This window comes from Podarcis tiliguerta (genome assembly GCF_965153285.1).
Source record: "Podarcis tiliguerta genome assembly, chromosome: 2".
Classification (NCBI taxonomy): Eukaryota; Metazoa; Chordata; class Lepidosauria; order Squamata; family Lacertidae; genus Podarcis; species Podarcis tiliguerta.
Window position 1 is genome coordinate 84,290,589 of NC_139535.1, and position 14,100 is coordinate 84,304,688.

General features: G+C 45.7%; 1 long non-coding RNA gene across 1 annotated transcript; it reads left to right on the top strand.

Moving 5' to 3' along the window:
- Positions 1 to 2,100: 2,100 nt before the first annotated feature.
- LOC310671988 lies at positions 2,101 to 10,137 on the top strand. Its single transcript, XR_014508335.1, has 3 exons — positions 2,101 to 2,237; positions 6,886 to 6,965; positions 9,750 to 10,137. It is a non-coding gene; the product is annotated as an uncharacterized lncRNA (long non-coding RNA).
- Positions 10,138 to 14,100: the final 3,963 nt, after the last annotated feature.

Below are 14,100 nucleotides of genomic sequence, written 5' to 3' on the forward strand. Positions count from 1 at the left end.
GTATTAGGTTCATAAATTACCATATAGCATATATTCAACACAAAAAAGTGACAATTTGTTGTTGACAAAGGACAGCTGGACATATAAAGGGCCCCATTACCTTCAGTAGCTTAGGGCCTCATCAAACCTAAATCCAGCCCTGGACAGCACCCACACCCCAAGAACAACTTTGACTGGCCAGCTAAACCAGCAACCACCAGTATACTGACAATAATAGAATATCAGTGTCTCTGACTTTAATTCAGAGAAACAAGTGCACCTCACATATCAGAAATGCTGGGAAAGTTAAGCAGTGGAGCAAACTGCCTTAAAGAATGACCATCTGTGCAAAAGCCAGAGGTTTCTATGCTGCTATGCAAAACAAAACAAAAATCTTAATCCTGTTAAGCAAGAAGCATCATCACAGCTGAAGGAAACATTCCAAGCTGTAAAAAAAAAACCCTTAAAGAGGATGCAGAGCAAAGCTGGTGAGGGTCATGGCCCTGGGAGGAGCCTGAGGACCAGACAGAGTGGCCTGGAGGGCTGCATTTGGCCTGCAGGCAAAGTTTCCCTATAAGCCACCTCTGGTTCTGACACCTTGGGACCTGTGTCTCCAAGGGCCCAGCCATGCATTCCCTTTTTCTCTTTTCAAACCGGTCAGCCAGTGTGAAGTGTTGTGGGGGAAGAAGGGCTGGTTCTACCCAAGAAATCACACGTGACCAAGGAGGAACTTCTGCATCCTTCACTTTTCTTACGTGCGAATGCTGAAGGGAGCAGGGGAAGCTTGGGGGAGGGCCCAGTATACCTGAAGGAGCATCTCCACCCCCATCATTCAGCCCAGACACTGAGGTCCAGCTCCGAGGGCCTTCTGGCAGTTCCCTCACTGTGGGAAGCAAAGTTACAGGGAACTAGGCAGAGGGCCTTCTCGGTAGTGGCACCCGCCCTATGAAACGCCCTCCTATCAGATGTCAAGGAAATAAACAACTATCTGACTTTTAGAAGACATCTGAAGGCAGCCCTGTTTAGGGAAGTTTTTAATGTCTGATGTTTTATTGTATTTTTAATATTTTGTTGGAAGCTGCCCAGAGTGGCTGGGGAAACCCAGCCAGATGAGTGGGGTATAAATAATAAATTATTATTATTGTATTATGAAGAAATGTGGCAGTGCTGGGGTGGGACTGAGGCAGAAAATGAAAACCAAACTTATCAAGAAATTGGGGTGGGGACCAGCAGCTTTGCATTGGGTTCTTTGGCATTCGTTGTGTGTACCTGCAGAGCTGAAGCATTTTGGCTTTTTGGCTCCATCCTGCATTGCAATAATGCCCCATTGTCTTTAAAAGCCATAAAAAGCAATTTAAGGACGTTGCATCTGTGCTGATAATTCTCCAGTGTGAAAAGCTGTGCACACTCTGCTAATGCTCAGAGGACTAAAGAGGAGATGGTTTCTGCAGATGGACGGCTGCCTGCCAAGCTCCGGCGTGATGTGAAATCAGAGCAACTGCCTTGTAACGGCTCCCTCTTTAAAACGGGGGTTTATTGGGAAGACGTTTCTGCCAAAGCTGGAACTATAGCAACTGCTGTTTTAAAAGAAAAGTAGAACAGGGCTAGAATGCAAATGTGGGTTTTCGTGTTATTTCTGCAAGTCAGCCCATGACATTCTGCACAGGACAATCACAGTTAAATCCTATCGGACCTCACTTTCTGAAATCATAAATGGATAACAGAAGAAGTGCTCAGTTATAAGCATGGGCAAGTTTGACCTTTTTCCTTCCTGTGCCACTTTCATATGTTTTTTATCCATAATTCCATTCCGTTTCTGAATTCGCCTACACATTTTTTTAATCCTGTGCATTAAAGTAGGCATTTCAAAACAATTTTTAAATGCGTGCTTCATCTCAAAATACATATTTTGACTCAAAATATGTACAGTATTTAAAGTAGCCTCTCTCTTTTTTCTTAAACTGGATATTTAAATGCAATATTAAAAATAAATTTAGCATGCTGTCTCAGAACATTCAGAGAGTGGGAAATCTTCCAGGGCACCCAGGCTGCCCATTGGTCCTTCCGAGACCAGGAGGGTTAACCATCAAGGGCTTCCTGGCTGAGCTTGGATTTTGTGTGTACAGCAACAGCTACGATCTTCCCAGTTCCAGTGAGTTCTTTGGTTCTGTCTTCTGGCTCAGACCTTTGCCTCTCATTCCCTGGCACAACTCCTGATTCCTGGATTCCCTCTGACTACACCCTGAAAGACCTGATAGGTATGTTTTAGATGAAAAGTTGATTTGAAAAATAATAATGTTTGTATTGCTTGCTGCCTTGGGCTCCTTTGGGCGGAAGGGCGGGATAGAAGTTTAATTACCAATAATAATTATTATTTACACAGGCATTCTTTTGATCTCTTGATCCGAATCTTCTGTTTTGATTGCTGTGTTTTTAAAATTAGGATTCTTTTATTGTGTATTTTAACTATCATGTTTACATTTCAGTGTTTTATTAGGATTGTGTTGTTGTATATTTAAGTATGGATGTTTATATTTTAATGCTGTGTAACTGTTTTTTTACAATATTTTACAATAAATAACTCTGCAATTGCCAGTGTAATATAATGGCCCAGTATTACACGATGCAATTCAAATAATTATCTGGCTGCCTGCATATATAGAATCAGTGTTGTAGAGTTAGAAGGGACTGCGAGGGTCATCTAGTCAAAGCCCCTGAAACGCAGGGATATTTTACCCAATGTGGGGCTCGACCCATGACCCTGAGATTAAGAATCTCATGCTCTCCAGACTGAATTATCTCCTTCATATATGTGTGTGTGTGTGTGTGTGTGTGTGAGAGAGAGAGAGAGAGAGAGAGAGAGAGAGAGAGAGAGAGAGAATCAAACAACCAAAGTTTTCAGAGAAATGCAGCATACTCCTTTTCATTTTCTTTTTCCCCTGCTTGATCTGGATGAAATACACACCGCACAAATACACACTTGACTTCTGTGACATCTTTGCATCTATTCCATCTACATTACTGTGAGAGAAGACACCATACCATACTAGATATCAATAACTTATGTTTGCCTTGTGTTGTATGTGGAACCTTAACCATGAAATTCAGGCTCTACACACGTGTTCATAACTAGCAAAATGCAAGCTTCTTCATAAATTAGTCCCATTAAATTCAATGGGGCTTACAAGTTGGTGTACAAAGCAACCGTCCCCACCTGGCGCTCTCTAGAAGCTCTGGACCACAACGCCCATCAGTGCATTCTAGAACCTCATGGTGTTCTAGAACTCCCTGGTGCTTTCTAGAAGTTTTGGACTACAACTCCCATTAGCCCCTGCTATGGACTACAGTTGGAGGGTACCAGGTTGCTGAACACTCATGCATAGAATTGCAGGCTTAATTTGTTTTGTTAAACAGGATTCTATATGGTTCACTGGCAGAGTTCTTGAACCAGGCCTACACCAGGTTTTCTCCTAGGCCAAATAGATGTTATAGCCTGAAAGTCTGTTGACAGTTAATTCAATGTGCCTGACTACAACACATGCCTCATATCCCCTGAAATATTGTTTATGATGTCAAGTATATGCAGAACTCCAATTTTGTGACTGAGGATGGAAGGCTCTGAATGATATACAAGTGTCCAGGTCCTGAAGGATGCAGTAAAGATGTCAGCAATAGTGCTAATTCGCACCTCATTACTGAAGCGTGTATAGCTAACTCTAAAGAAGGAATTGCCCTTGAGTGGCTGTACTCACACATGGCCAAATACACTTCCTGGGAGGTTTCCGACAAGTGTAAATGAGCTGTTCTAATTCCTGTGAAATCTCACGGGAAGAGCATTGTTCCCTTTACAAATAACAGCACTCCGGGGACCTGATCCCTCCATTTGCAAACAAGCACACACCTTAAGCTGTGCAGAAGTAAAAGAAGCAAATATTGTGGGCTCTTCAATCAATATTTAGTGAAGACATCCACCTCTTAAACAATTCCCTGTGTTATTAGCCCTGAAGAATAGAAGGGAGAGCTATTTCTTTGCCAAGTATTTACCAGAGCCGTTTGTGCATGACCCCCCATTAGCGAAGCTACACAAACTCTCAAATGTGGTGAATGATGCCTCAGCAAGTAGGACTTCCCAAGACACTTTTAAGATGGCAGCCCAACAGCGAGGGTGATGCTATAAAACACTGCAATACAGCCTACACCACTCTAGGCTTAACCTAGTTCCTGAAAGTAGACATTACCTTACTTCCCAGAAAGTTCCTACAGATGCAGGGAAAAACAAGAGTGTTTGTTCCACCCACATAGACCGAAACATCTCACATTACTCCAAACGTACATCCAAGAGCAGTGTTGAAGCAACCTCTATCAGTCTCATGTCCAGTTTTGGGGGACTGTTGCTCAAGGGGTCCTCAGTGTAACCCCTCCTCCTCCTCTCTGGCAATGCTCACTTCCTCTCAGCATAATTCTGTGGTGTGTGAGTTTTAGGTAATAAATGTAAAGGTAAAGAACTCCTGGACAATTAAGTCCAAAGGTGAGTATGGAGTGCGGCACTCATCTTGCTTCAGGCCAAGGGAGCTGGTGTTTGTTTGTCCACAGACAGCTTTCCAGGTCATGTGGCCAGCAGGACTAAACCACTACTGGTGCAACGAGACACCGTGACGGAAGCCAGAGCGCACAAAAACACCGTTTTTCCCGTCGCAGTGGTACATATTTATCTACTTGCACTGGTATGCTTTCAAACTGCTAGGTTGGCAGAAGCTGAGACAGGACAACAGGAGCTCACCCCGTTGCACGGGTTCGAACCACCGACCTTCCAATTGGCAAGCTCAAGAGGCTCAGTGGTTTAGACCACAGCACCACCCGCGTCCCTAGTAAAACTCACCCGTGTGAGTTTTACTACATACACAAGAACTTTATTTTATCCAAGTGAGCATTCAGATGTGACATCCCACCAACCACACCCGAAATCTGAAGTGGCACAGTAAATGGAATTCTACCACCTCACTCACTGTAATATGTACAAAATGCCTCAGTTCTCTTTTGATAAAGCAACATGTGCTCTCGTTGCTGCGGATGAAGGAGGAGGATAAGCCACAATTCATTCATAATGGACTTGCAGCATTGTAATCATTTGAATCAAAGTGTATTCAGGTAACTGCAGGCAGATAGCCAAAGGGAAGGAAATAGGAACACAGTAAGAAGGCAGTGCTTGACCCACGACTTTTTTCCAGCCGGAGCTCACAGGAACTCAGTTCCGGCACCTCAGGTAAGTGCCATTCTAAGAGAACAAGGGAGGCAACACTTTTTTCTCTAGAAAAATAGCACTGGCTTCACCTGCAATTTATACATCTTTTAAAGTGCTGTTTTCCAAATATGTTACATCTGATCACACATACCTTCCACCTTGAAGCTTTTTTCATTTTTATTTTTGAAAATATGAGTGTTTTGCTTGACAAAAATGATTTCTGAGCAAACTGTGCAGGCGATCATACCCAAACAAGCAGAGTGTACCTTGGGCATGCCTAGTACATGTGTGTGGCTGTGATTGTGCAGCTGGTAAGGTAACATCTGTTTATCATCTCAGTTGTGCCCACACAGATCTCTTAACTTAATACTAGATGTATATCACCTTTTTAAGAGAGTGCACTATGTGCCCTACATTTAAAAGGAACTGTACAAATGGGCAAAACTGCACTCAGCAGTGTGTAGGTGCTTAGAAGTTTGGGCAACAACCAATTGACACACACCCAACTGATGCATAATCCATTGCGCCGAACCCAGAAGTGACTTTAAAAATGGCAAAAACAGCCCTAAAAGAGCGCAGAAAGGGCAAAAAAGGTGTAAAAACAGCACCTAGCAATCCCACAAGCCTTTGCAAGTGCAATCCTAGGAGCCCTTGGAGCGTTTGAGCAAGGAGACTGAGAGCCACTATTGCCACCATTCATGCCCGTCTGGTAAGTGCTGCTGGTTGTTTAAAGGGGTTTCCAGGGGTTTCCAGAGGTTTAGAGGGTGTTTGCAGGCTTTTCCAGTTGTGTTTCAAATATATATTATTTCACTTATGCATACAGTGCCTGTAATGTAACCCCAGCATAAACTGGGAGTTATGTAATAACTCATGGATGTAATAACCCATTGATCTATGGTTGCAGGGTTTGTGCCCTGACAACAGTATCCTCAGCAGAAAGATACAGGAGAAATGCTGTTCCAGTTAGAAGGAAGTTTTTGCCATTAAGAGGCACCAGTTCAGCAAAGGCTATTGGTAGTTGCTTTTTCCCTCCTTGTATTCAGAGAATCTGGTTTGAATAAATGGATTGTAGAGCTGATTGCAATTTATTTAAAATTGGGAGGGGGAAAGAGAATTATTTTTTTAAAACCCTATTATTTTTTCCCAGCCATTGCCCTCTAGGAAAAACATTTTGCTGAAATGGGAAGAGCATTTTTTGCCAAAAGCAAAAGACTCTGGCTGTTTTCTACTATTGCGGAAACGTAACAGGAATAAGTCAACAGTATCCAACATATCAGACAACAACAGCAGCAACAACAACAAGCATCCTCCTGGAATAATTTAAAGCTGATCTTGGAGCTGCGAAAGATTGAGCAGAAATGCCCTAGGATAGAAAGCCCATGTGATTTATGCCTGTCTCCTCCTGTTCTGCCAACAATCCAGTCAGATCAGAACAGAATATGCAACAGGCTGCAAGAGCATCTCCAAAGTAAATGGGGTTGGGTTTTTTGTTTTGTTTTTTTCCTCTGGACTGACATTTGTGCTAATGAAAGAGAAAAGTTTGGCAGGATCAGAGGCAACCTCGATTTGTTATTCCTGCCAAGAGCTGTTCAGACAACCGCAATCTTAGCAGGAGCTTTTTCTTCTTCTTCTTCTTCCTCTTCTTTCCATTATGCTCTTCCAAGATAACACTCCAGAGAGAAGACACAATCCAGCCATCCAGCTGTGATAACTAGGTGATGGGTCCAGTAAACGCTGCAAGAAGGTAGGAGTCGTTCCAAGGTTAATTTGCTGATGAATGGCTCTGAATTCCAGTCTGTTCCTCTCCAAATTTCCGCTTAATGGAAACGTGCCTGAAGTTTAAGCAACATGCAGTTACCTAGGAGTAAGCCAGCACATTACAATCCTGTGCGTGTCTACTCAAAAGTAAGCCACTCCAAGTATAGGACTGCAACCTCAGTTATGTCTTCTGTGGTCCACCTAGCAAGCTGAGATTATGGGTGAAAGATTAATAGTAGCCACATGCTAGCTAATTCAATACAGTATGGCTGAGTACAGATAATTATTCGGAGCAATATGAGCAGCTTTCCCCTTGAAGCTACTGTGGGATTAGCTCTGTTCCAGCACTGGTGGCTTGATAGATGTACAGATTTGATGCCAGGGTGGGGGGAAGCGCTGTTGGGGGAAAGTTTTTTTCTCTCCTAAATCCTAATTTTAGCTGGTTCCTCTGAACATAGTGAACACTGATGAGAGGATGATGAAATTGGCCAGACAAAAAGAAAATGGCTAGTGTTGTTTCTTCTGGCTTTAAACTGAAAGCTCCAATTCACCACTACATTCAGAGCATATAGAGGCATCTCTCTATCCCTATGACCATACCCTACATGCTTTCCACAGGAAGAGGGAGAGGCAATGAGCTTCTTAATTCCAGAACAGGGGCTGCAATGAGGGCAATGCCACACTGAGTGTCCAGCAACAACCTAAAGAGGCATGGGGCAATGGCAGAATCAATATCTCTTGGCACTGCTAGGCACTCTCCTATACACACTGCCCCCCCTTTATTCCCATAACAAGTCCTTGAGTCTGTACTCTGAATAGTGACACCGGGGACCTAGAAGGTGCAGGGCTTCTCATTCCAACCCTGCACAAACTCATCAGGGCTGACCTTAAGGCAGTTGGAGCAATTGGGCCAAATTGGGCCCCGCAGGCTGCTCCTAAAGGGCCCCCTGCACCAGGGCAAGCTAGATGGATTTTATTTATATCTATAAGATTTTGCGGACTTTGACTGTGAACTGGGGCCCTACAAAAGAAAAAAAGGTTGGGTCACAATGCTTCAAGTTGGGCCCTACTGGCTAGCCCTGAGTCTCATAGTTGCTGGGCCCAAGTTGTCCTGCCCTTGCAATGAAGTTTTGGGTTTGCAATTTTGGGAGAGGGGAGACTGGGGAACTGGGGAGCAGGCCGGCCGGCGAGGCCCCCTAGACTTAGAAGACCGAGTTCCCCTGTCCTCACATGAAGTCTTGGGCTTGGGAGAGGAGAGATCGCCTGCTGGGGAGCGGGAGGGCTGGCGAGGCCCCCTAGATTTAGAGGCCCTAGGCTTCAGCCTACTTAGCCTAGACATAAATCCGGCACTGATTATTAGGTCTTGTGATGGAATTTTCTGTCTGCTGCCTTGCAAGAGCAAGGTGCCTTGAAAAGTAGCTTTTAAACCCCTTAATCGATACATCTGTCCAGTACAGAGGCAACTAACATAGTGCCTTCCAGATTCTGCTAGACCCCAGCCTCCATCAGCCCCCACTACTATGATCAAGGGTCAGGGATTATGGGAGCTGCAGTCCAACACCACATTTGCTACCCATGGTTTAATATGCTGGTGAAGGAAACAGAGTTACAAATCAGTTTCAGTATCTACATATGTCTAACTACAGTGGTACCTCAGGTTACAGACGCCTCAGGTTACAGACTCTGCTAACCCAGAAACAGTACCTCAGGTTAAGAACTTTGCTTCAGGATGAGAACAGAAATCGCACGGTGGCGGCACAGCGGCAGCGGGAGGCCCCATTAGCTAAAGTGGTATCTCAGGTTAAGAACAGTTTCAGGTTAAGAACGGACTTTCAGAACGAATTAAGTTCTTAACCCGAGGTACCACTGTATAAAGGGTGCAGGGAGATGTTAAATCATCTGCTTCTGGAGCAGGAGGTTACAATTTTTCTGTCACCCTAAATGCCTCATGCAAAGCATCCGGGGAGGGTGGGGAGGAGAGGCATTCATTAACCCTCTGCAAGTTGCCACAAATTGTGAGCAGAAACAGCCAGAGCCTGCTTAGCATTTTTTCTGACTGCTAATGACGAGAAATCTGGAGAGGCCAAGATTCAGACCTAGAAATGCTGCCAAGGAAAACACTGTCCAGGGATGATGTCCTGACAATGCAAAGTAGTCTACACCATAAAACAAACAATTGTAGAGATTAACAGGAGAGGGTGCTCGGAGCTACCAGGAGCTCAAGCCAAGAGTTTGCTAAGGCAGCCTGAATGCAGATGCCGAGTAAACAAAAACTATCTAAAGCAGGATCCACAGATCAGTGTAAATCTTCTAAAGGCCATCTCTTAGAACACAGTCAGTTCGCACACAGGGCATTTTCACACGTGACGCTGAAAGGCCATTGAGCATTTCTCACGCTATTTGCGGGCAGGGGTTACACATCACCAAAGTGCTAGTCCGCAGAGTGTTCCAATTCACTGATCGCCCAATCGGAAGAGAGGAACTGCAGGCATTTGGAGCCTTCTGATCAGAAGGCTCTTAAGCACAGAGGCTCAAGTAGTCCAGTAACTGTGGGCGACCAAGCAGATTCCACTGTCAGTTATGCAACTCCCACAATAGCACAAGCGATACTACCCAGAGTACCCACAAGTCTCAAATATCCTTCCCCAGAAAGGACGAGGAAATATTCCATATCCTCCAAGAGTCCTGATTTCCCACAGACAGTCCTGGAATTACAAAAGCCATCCCAGCTTCTGATTTCATCCTGGAATGTCCCAATTTCCCCTGCTAGTGATTCTGCCATCAAGCTTGAGGAGGAGGAGGAGCTGGCGCTTGTCCTGAGTGGTGGCGGCAGCGAGGGAGCATCCTATTGCTTTTCCATGGCCTCTCCATAGCCGCTGCTGCCAGCCTCCCCCAATGACTGCTGGAGAACAGGCAAGGAGGAAGTGAGGCTCCCACCGCCATGGTTCAACCCCATTTGAAGCACCAGGGGCGGGCAGAGGGCAGGGCTACCCTGGGCAGACAGAAAGGCGGAGCAGAGCCGAGTGCAAGAAGACTTGGTTTAAATGCATATATATGTCATGTGTCTGTGTCTAATCTTGCCCCTTTCTAAAATTTATATATTGGTGTGTGTTTTTCTTTTTGTAAATCTACCAAAGAATAAAATAAAATTGTGGTTACGGGGTTTTCTCAGGATGGTGGAGGTTGTGTTTGCTGTGTGAATTGGTGGTGACATTAGGAAATGTTCTGCAGCGGTGGCAACAAAAATGGGGGGTGGGTGGAGGATGATTTTGTGAGGGAGTGAGAAATGTATTTTCATCTGAGGAAAGTTGGAGGCTATGATATTCTTCCTTAGTGCTGGTATACGTATTTATATGTGCCACACTGATAGCCCAGCCCATAATGCAGAAAAGAACCCAGAGGGGCTATCTTGTATTTTCGTCATATAAGGCCAGGCCTGGTGGGAGATAAAAACCAGGTTTGTTCCGCCATCACCCTTCTTGTACCCGCATTGGTGGGACAAGAGCACGTGCCTGCCAATTGCCAAGGTATTTGGCATGCAATCTCTTGTGTCACCTCCAATTGCATGTGACAACTGAGTGACTGGCGGGTGTTGCACTGTTTACTTTCCTGGGGCCCTTGAATCAATGACTGTTTTCTACATCCAGATGCTTAAAGTAAACAGTCACATAATTTGTAGATCCTAAAGTGTCAAAAAGGAGCTGAAGTTTTTTTAAAGGACATTCTTTAAAATAAAAAAATAAAAAAACCAAACAATTAAAACTTTCCCTTCTTGGAGGTAAGGCAGATGGTTAAAATTATCTCTGCGACTTCCAAGCTGTAAACATTTCACTAGAAAATGGAAATGTGGTTTCTGTGGGTGAGGGCAGGGTGGGAGATGGGCCTGATAGCAAAGCGCAGATCCTAGTTAAGAGAGAGCTGGGAATGTCAAACATGCTTGACCTCCCAATCAGCAAATAAGCACATTATAAACAACATGTTTCATCGGAGCTATGCTCAAGGGAATGGGAACCCTTGTGTTTGTTTAACGTATGGGTTAGGCTGTGAATTGCTTTGTGGCCAAGCACAATTAAAGCAATTGGTGAGATTTACTAATATTGCATCGTAGCATGCTTCACTGACGCAGCATTTCACAGATGGCACCTTCCCTTTCCGGATGCAGCCACACCCACAAAGCAATGTTTGCTACAGTTGTAAACACACATTGTGAGAAACAGAATTCTCGTCAAGGGCTCCCCCATCAGCTCAAGGGACTCAATAAACAAACCCAAGCCAAGAGCTATGGTGGACACCAGATCCAACCAGCCATGAGGCAGACCAAGGCAGCTGTCAAAGGCAGGAGGTGATGGTTTGTCATTAGGGAACAACAAACAGCCAGTTATTTAATTCTTATATTTGTTATCATGCAGGGGCATTGCTTGCATGTTCTGCTTCAGATGCCCAACCATCCCAAGCTAGCCTTCATTGCCATCTTCCTGCCTAAGAATCAGTGGCGGAGCATATGCCCGCGCTGCCCAGGGTGGGGGCGCTCCCGAGGGGCACGGAGGGTGCCCTCCCAGGAGCAGGATAGCCGCACGCGCACCCACCAATCTTCTCGCTCTCCTGCCTCCTTTCCATCCTCTCCCCTGCCTGCCTGCCTCCTCCAGCTGGGTGCACGGGGCAATGGCGCACTGCCCGCCCGTGACTCTCACACCTACCGCCAGCCACCAGGGGAAGGGGGGAGCTGCTGCGCCATGGTCCCGGCTGGAGGAGGCAGGGAGGCAGGGAAGAGGATGGGAAGGAGGCAGGCGAACAGGAAGAGGGGAGGAAGGAACCGTCAAAGCAGCGCAGCAGCTCCCCCCCTTCCCCCAACGGCTCGAGGTAGGCGTGGGAGTCTGAGTCGCGGGCAGGCTGTGCGCCGAATGTCACCCCCGCTCAGGGATGACACCCAGAGCGATGCCCCCCCCCCCCCCCGCACCCACCTTCCTCTGCCAGTGCTAAGAATTAGAAGCATGGGGAAATGCTTTCAACATCCATCATGCTTTGCTTCTGTATCTCTCCATATTGCTTAAGGGGTATTGGCACCTGATGGGTAGCTGTTGGGAAAATCTCTGGGTAATTTGCATTAGATCAGGAAGTGTTTCTGATTCCCAATTGTACAACAATAGCATCAAACTCCTCCCGCAAATGAATTAGGTTGAGGGAGGGGAATGCTGGAGGGGGAGGGGAAACCAGGGGTGCGGGGTTGTATTAAAGAATGTGTTAGCATGGCACTGATAAAAAGATTCCTGGGCTTAGCATACGCTCAAAAGCACCCTATTCCCTAATTCCTAGCACATGTACGCCGCTATTTGTACTTTGCTCCAGTTGGTAGACCTCAGGATTCTAGGGTGGAGGAACTAAGTAGATCCCGCAAGCCTTAAGTCTCCCTGCCCCTTCTGTAACCAATCCCTGACAAATTTATGTTTGTGATACACATAGCTGCAAACACATATTCATCACATGGCATTAAGGTGTCCACTTCAATCATCCTAGGGACGCACCTAAAAATAATGTGTATGGTGCTTGCTTCAGCTGTGGCAGAACATTATTCTGCCAGTGATTTTCAGCTCCATCCAGCATAGTCATGATCACTTTTTTCATTGCATGAGTACAAGAGGAAAAGGAACAGATTAAATTACCATTTTAGTAACCGTGCAGCAACAGCAGAGAGGAGGCAGAATCCAGGGAAATGGAAAGCAGATGTGCTGAAAGCGGTGTCTCCTTGATATTGCAGAGCACAGAAAATGAACATGGGACACACTGAATTGGCTAAAGGGTGTCTGCATCCAGAGCGCAGGTGCTTCAAACTGTTACAAGAAGCTTGTGTTGTGTTGGCTGTTTCTTCTTGCCCGGTGGAAACTGACTGCAGGACAAGAGCCCAGCAATGGATATACAGAACTTTTCAGTTTGGGAAAGGTCAGGGGTGAATAATTGTAGACCTTCCAAGCCAGAAAGACCAGAAAGCAGCACGTGCTGGGCAAAGGCCTTTTATTTGTTTGTTCAAGGGTAACAATACAAGCGAGTGCTTGTATGGTACTTGTATGAATGACCCTTGCAGCACAATTCCCCTCCTCATCGCTGCCGTTTGCTTGGAAACTGGATTTTTTCAATATGACTTTGCCATTCTTCTGACCAGTCCAGGTGTCAGGGAACTGCCATCAGTGCCGGAGGGAGAGAGCAAAATCCAGAGGGATTCCAGAGAGCGTCCCGGGATTGGGAGAGGCAGCCCATCTTCTGGGGAAGAGAATCAGCGTAGCACCAGTGGAGAAGGGGGGCAGATGGGGGAAGCGGCGAGGCGGTCCCATGACTTCTTGCCGGGGACCAGCGGGGAGAGTAGGGGTCCTCCGCTGCCTATGCCCTCCTTGCACAGAAGGCTTTCGTGCAGAGAGAGTAGGAAGAGACTAGGTGTCAAAGAGCTTCTTTGCTGGAAGAAGTTTAAGAAACACCCACTGACGGATTCTGCCAGCGATTGAGACAGCCACGGGTGAGTGGCTGTCCGGACAGAAAAGGTTCACTCAGGCAACCCAGCCAGGTGTTTGCTTACGCACGAGCAACCCCTAGAACCATTACACCAGGGCTCAAAGAATGAACCTGGCCCTTCTAATTGTTTGCTATTGTAGCACAGAAGCCTACTCTGCTTCTGTCTCACACCAACCCAATGTATCTCCAGATCATTTAAGGGCCCTGTGTGGTCTTATAACTGCAATTTAGATCCACTAGGCTTTCAGCTGTTGAGAGGGTTAATTACAGTGAGGGACAAGACCACCGAATTTTGTTTCCAGCAAAGGTTTGGGATAGTGTGCTGTTTATTCAGTGGACCAACAGATGAGAGTTGTTGCAAGGAATAAGCTCCAGACATCATTTCAGAGGTACTGTTTTTTTCAAACCACATTACCTCATTGAAATTGCAAACTATTTAAACTTGCAGCTGGATCACCTGGTTTCTTCCTCTTCCAAAACTGTATCTAGCGCCGCATTAAAATGATTTATTGTCGTTCTCTACTGGCAATGTTTTTGGCAGTTTATTCTTCCCTTTCCAAAGGAAGAAAAGCAGCCTCATGATGCTTATGCATCACCTCCACTTAGATTCCTTGTATGGG